This window comes from Anneissia japonica, unplaced genomic scaffold (genome assembly GCF_011630105.1).
Source record: "Anneissia japonica isolate Jap-2015-1 unplaced genomic scaffold, ASM1163010v1 scaffold2320_len370340_cov150, whole genome shotgun sequence".
Classification (NCBI taxonomy): Eukaryota; Metazoa; Echinodermata; class Crinoidea; order Comatulida; family Comatulidae; genus Anneissia; species Anneissia japonica.
Genome location: NW_022705529.1, coordinates 255,519 through 261,504, shown reverse-complemented (window position 1 = coordinate 261,504; position 5,986 = coordinate 255,519). Strand labels below are relative to the sequence as shown.

The 5,986-nt window shown below is 39.0% G+C and overlaps 1 protein-coding gene across 1 annotated transcript in view; it reads right to left on the bottom strand.

Moving 5' to 3' along the window:
• The window catches only part of LOC117105620 (membrane progestin receptor gamma-like), a 19,873-nt gene extending 14,056 nt beyond the window's left edge, over positions 1-5,817 (bottom strand). Inside the window, exon 1 of the mRNA XM_033246795.1 lies at positions 5,682-5,817. The gene's annotated coding sequence lies outside the window, so the exon portion shown is untranslated. The remainder of the gene's footprint in view (positions 1-5,681) is intronic.
• Positions 5,818-5,986: the final 169 nt, after the last annotated feature.

The window sequence follows — 5,986 nt, the reverse complement described above, 5'->3', positions numbered from 1 at the left end:
ACGAGTTAGGTACGAGCCAACTCGGTGCGCTCGTACTTACTCGTACTCGTTTTTGGGTGCTCGCATCAAACTCGTAGATGACAAAACCGCTGACGAGTATCCAGAGTAGTGTACGAGCTAGGTAGGAGAACCCCGAGTACTCTACGAGCTACTTACGAGTTCTTCGAGTTTACTACGAGTTATCTACTCGTGGCTATAATTTTGAACATGTTCAAAATTAGCGCTACGAGTTCAGAGCTGCTACGAGTAGGTAAGAGTCCACTCCGAGCTTTCCGAATCGTCCTACGAGTTTTTGCCGAGTTAGCAACTCGGCATTCTCTTGTAACTCGTATGCTGAAAAAACCCCTAGTGGGAGAGGGGCTTAATGGAGAATACTCGAGCGTCACGACATCGCGAAGTGACGCTCGGTCAAGTCAAGGGACCCCCATCGGTCAAGTCAAGGGGCCCTGGCCGGGGCATCTTCGCTGCCCGCGGCCCATTGGCTGGGGGACCTGGGGACGCAGATCGAGGGGCAGATCCCTGGTGTCTCCCTCACGCCGGCCGGAAATTTTTTTTCCCTGGACGCAAAGAGTATAAAACTGCAAGAGGTCCGACTGCCGGGGATTCTTTAGAACGCAATCCTGTTTGAAAAAGTACTACCCAAAAGGGGCGTGGCCTTTAAAAGAACGTAAAAGTGCGTTCATATCGAACGCGTGCTGCGCGTCTATACAATGTATGCTGGAATTCGAAACGCTGCACGCGTTCGATACGGACGCCTTTTACGTTCTTATGAAGGACACGCCCCTTTGTGGGAGTACTTTATAACGTTCCATTGCCTGTATACAAAATAAGAGCAGTCGGACGTCTTGCAGTTTTAACTCTTTGGTGGACGTTTGACGCGTAACAAATAGAAGCGTCGATTTGGCACAGAAAAGTAATCAGTTTTGGGAGAGGGCGTCCTAGTCGTTGCCATGGGTCCGAGATAGGGTGTTCGCGTTACGCCATAAGTTCGTTACCAAGTACGTTAATTTGTTCCTTATGTTCTAAAAACAGGGCGCATTGTAAAGGACGCTTCTAATTGTTACGCGTAAACGTAAAGTCGCGCGGCGTACACTATGGTCAAGGTTCAAAAGTTTTCAATTTTGCAAGAGGGCGCCGTTCATGCGTTATTACAGAATTTGCACGCGTAAATCGCAGAGAACGTTATCTTGTGTTTATAAGATCTTTGCGTTTGAGGCAATGGAGATTGGTGGCGCTATAGATTCAAAATATCACCTCCCTGATTCGGCAATAAATCATGAATATTTATTGTTCTTTCTCAGCACTGTCAGAACGGTTTCTACACACGTACAGTACATGTGATGCGACATGGCGAGGATGAAGAGTGTTGAACACCCCTTTTATTATAATTCTGAAATACATAGGCCTATTTTTGAAATGAATAATGATTAGGCTATAATTACAAAAAAATACTGTATACAGTTAGGCCTAGGCCTTATTTTTTAGGAATGTATATTCTCAGTCACGCATACCAAAATATAAATACTTATAAGTAGGCCTACGAAATGTATTTAGGCCTACTTGACGTAAATGCAGGAAAGTACAGTAATAATTAAACACAGTAATATAAGTCTAATAATTATCATGACAATGACAATAATTAAATAATGCTAATGGTGACAATAATGATGACGACCAAGATTATCAGTATCAACTTTGCTGATATAAGTTAATGGGACTTGTTTTCTAAAGCATCAACATAACTTAAAAATACAAACAATGTGTGATAAGTTTTACAATTAATTATAATGTTACAATGTTACTTACTGTGATCTTTTTTTTACAGTACTGTGTGTTTTTTAATGATTTCGGATACATTATCCGTGAAGTGGAATTTAACATAAACACAATAATACTAAATATTTATTCGGATACACCAAAGACCAACTACATTAAAATTATGGTAATATAATTAGTATTTTTATTAGGCCTACTGTACAGACACACACACACACATGTACTTCATAGGCAGATTCATAGATTCACATAAATTATAAATAAAACAATTTATGTATCTGCCTCAGAATGAAATATTTTTACGAGTACTGCTGTACTATTATTAGTAGTGTTACTGTATTATATTCTTATTTTGGTGTGTAAGTTTATGTACTCCGATGGCATTTAATAAATAATACGAACATTTGTTTGACCTACCTGACGTGGATAGCATTGAATGCTCAGTACATTCCCAAATAAAGTTGCGAAAAAAACCCGAATCAATTGCGAGATTGTTTTTGTAAGTATTTAAGAATGTACTGAGCATTCAGTACATTCCACGTCAGGTAGGGAAAACATCATTTCGTAGGTTTATAAACTTGTGCATTTACGTCAAGAAAAACACATTTCATGTGAGTTTTTATGTTGGTGCATAAACAATGTACGCGTGAGTGACAATACATTCCTAAAAAAACAAAGGCCGCAACAGTGTTTATAATTTTGTAGACAATAGCGTAATTATTATTTATTTTAGACATGTTCTGTTATAATAAATAAAAGGGTTCAAGTCTGTGGGCGTTCAGCTATTACTCTTCATTATAAGAAGACTACTACAGTAAGACTAGTCGTTGTTGTATGATCCCTACTATAGATGGTGGGCCTACTCGAGCCTTGGATATATCGCTTAACACAACAACGACAGGAAACTCTTATAAATATTCATTGCATCAAGGAGGCGTTACGTTGAATCTATTGCGCCACCAATCTCCACTGCCTCAAACGTCCAGGAAAAAAAATCATAAAATCTAAAGTAATAGAAGTCATGAAAATATTCATGCAAAAGAATCAGAAGCGATTAATCACCAGCTTTCATCTCATGGGAAAAACACATGAATGATACTGGATAAATGTATACGTTTAATAATATTTATTGATTTTATTTTAATACTTTTTACCTAGTTCTCCTGGGTTCCTGCCGGGTTCGGGCCCCGGGACACTAGACCCGGTTACCCCGCCTCTCGGCGCAACTGCCCCTGGCCTAACTCGTCGGGCAATCGGACCACAAAAAAAAGCAAACATAGGCCTACACCAAGCCAAATCATGTCTTTCATAGTCGTAGTGCCATTTCCGGCCATCCAGAGGTCCCTATTTAAAAAATTGTCATCTCCCAAACCCTCCCCTCCTCAGCGTACAATTTCAAGCTCCTGTCGGACAGCTTATCCCCCCCCCCCCAGAAAATGTATCCTAGAGCGGCCACTATCTAGGCCTTTAGGCCTATGCAGAATACGTTGTAAGGCCCTAGGCTACTGAAGAATCTGCACTAAATAGGACCTAGACCTAATTGTTAATACATAACTTTTATACAATACAAGTTGCAATACAGACATTGGAAAGTAAATATATTTAATTTAATTAAATATCTAACATTCCATTCCCCTTCTCTTTTTGTGCAATACGGTATAGCTGTTTTTGTGAAACACTAACAAGTAATAAATCTTAACTTCAGCAGTTATAAAAGTTCAGCTATACAACTTGTAATTTTAATTTATTAGGACCATTTTCTCTTCCAGTAAGATAATCTGTTCATGGGATTAATGTTGGGAAATCCACAGACTAAGCAAGGAGAGACTAAGTACAGTATTGTAGTACTACTAGTATACTGTAGGCCATTACATTGTTTTCATATTTTTCTGTGTGATTAAGGCCTAATCCCTACCGCGCTAAAATAAGACTAAATGCCTATGTTTTTCACTCTGTGTAAACCCATAAATTGATAATATTCCAGGGATCCTAATTTTGGAAAGAATATCACGCAGGACGATTTTTTTTTTCTTACATTGGTTGTACCATGGAGGAATGAGTTGCTGTGTTTTGCAATGATGTGTGATTACAGAGAGGGTCAACTCTGTGTCGAGCACGAACTATAACTGAAAAACGAACGCAGTGTATAGCTAAAATTATGCATGACGTCAACATACGAAGCCACGCCCTCGCCCTCTCGACTGAACCCGTTGTATTTAGCAAGTACCCCTTATCCGCTGTAATTTTCAACATCTGGGCTAAGATCTATTTTCTGCATTAGCGGTACACCTTCGGGACTCAAAAAAAAATGTCCCTTTAATAGGGGTGTCCCTGATAGGGGTACCCTATTCAGGGGACACTAACCAAAAACGTGAAATTGTCCCCTGAATAGGGGTTGTTGACATGTTTTCATCCAACGATGATATATTGTACATTCTTTATAATTTTATTTTTATTTACATAAGATTCAGTTACAGTAGAATTAGAACTAACTTATAGCAATAATTAGCAATGGCAAATTCACTTAGGCCTATAATATGAAATCAGCAGAAAAGTACCGGTACTTAAAAAAATAATAGTATATATATGGAGTAACACATGCAGTAGGCCTAAGACTATACTGTACATGCCGGTTTATTGCTCAAAAGGTCTCAAAATAAAAGGTGAATGATTTTTTTTTCTTATTTTAAGACTGTTGTACTAGTGATACATGAATAAAAATAAGTGTCTCCTTAATAGGGGTTATTTGACCGTCAGTGGCACACTCAGAATTGTCCCCGTCCCCTTCATAGGGGTTGGCTGTAGTGTTAAAAGATATATTGCCCCTCGTTTCTCGGAAAAGTGTCCCTTTAATAAGGATTTCCCCTGAATAAGGTTGTCCCAAAGGAGGGGTTCTACTTCTATTGCGATATCGCGAACTCTCGTTCCATGGACACTCACTAGGCCGAATTTTACTGGAAGGCGAGCGAAATGCTGCGTGGAAAGCATGTGTTAAATGTTGTAAACAAATACAATGGTGTGGGAGTCGTCGATCGTACAACGTTTCCCCTGAATAAGGTTGTCCCAAAGGAGGGGTTCTACTTCTATTGCGAAATCGCGAACTCTCGTACCATGGACACTCACAGGCCTAATTTACTGGAAGGCGAGCGAAATGCTGCGTGGAAAGCATGTGTTAAATGTTGTAAATAAATACAATAGTGTGGGAGTCATCGATCGTACAACGTTGACGAGAGGTAAATCCTGGATGGATAGTTCATCATTTTGTTGTTCGTCGTGTTACTAGATATTTTCTCTGGGGTAGGGTTCGACTTGCAGCAGCCCGATGTCGGCCTAGATATTGACAATTTGTACTGTAGTTACATACTGTAGGCCTACGTGTCCTCTCTACGATGTAGATTCCTTAAACTCAGATGGTTTAACCTTCCAGTACAACACTTTTTATGAAGTTTAAACATTCCAATTAAATAAATATCGTGAGTAAACTTTTTCTGAAATTGTCGTGAGTTCAGCATTTCTTATGGCCACTGTAATGCTAACAAGGACAAAGACTAAACCATTCGCGTCCCACAGATATAAATGCATGATAGGCCTATTCGATTTTTCGGTGCATATCCAATCTGTCAAAAATACAAACCTTAAGCAGAGTAGGCAACTGCATCATTGATGCTCTAGTTAATTTAATGGTATTTATAGTATCTAATCGAGCTACATGTACTAGATTGTAAACCATAGCTACAATAGTTCGAAACGAAATAACAACGATTCATAGACCACACTGTGAATAGAGAACAGCTTCCTGTCTACGTTAGGGTAAACAGAGCCATACAACTCTGGCATGCGTAAACATTAGTTGTCTATTTAGAGTTATTACTAAAACTAAACAATTAAAAGAAAAGAAGACTCACACGTTGCCAGAAGAAAATCAATACCTTACATATATGATAGCTGCATAAACTCGAAAATACGGGATTCTAACCGACAAGGTTGCTTTAATAGATATTAGAGAGAGAGAGAGCTTGCATTCAATTAATCGGGACGGACTTACTTTGAATTAAGAAAATCCAACCAAGGACACGCGTCATTATTCAATCGATATGCTTGAATGCATTTCAAAGCCTCGCCCTAAATCACTCTTAAAAACAGTTGTGTTTATCATATTCACTTTGTTAGTAGTCGATATCAGAACCTTTCCTGGCTAAAAAAAAACTTA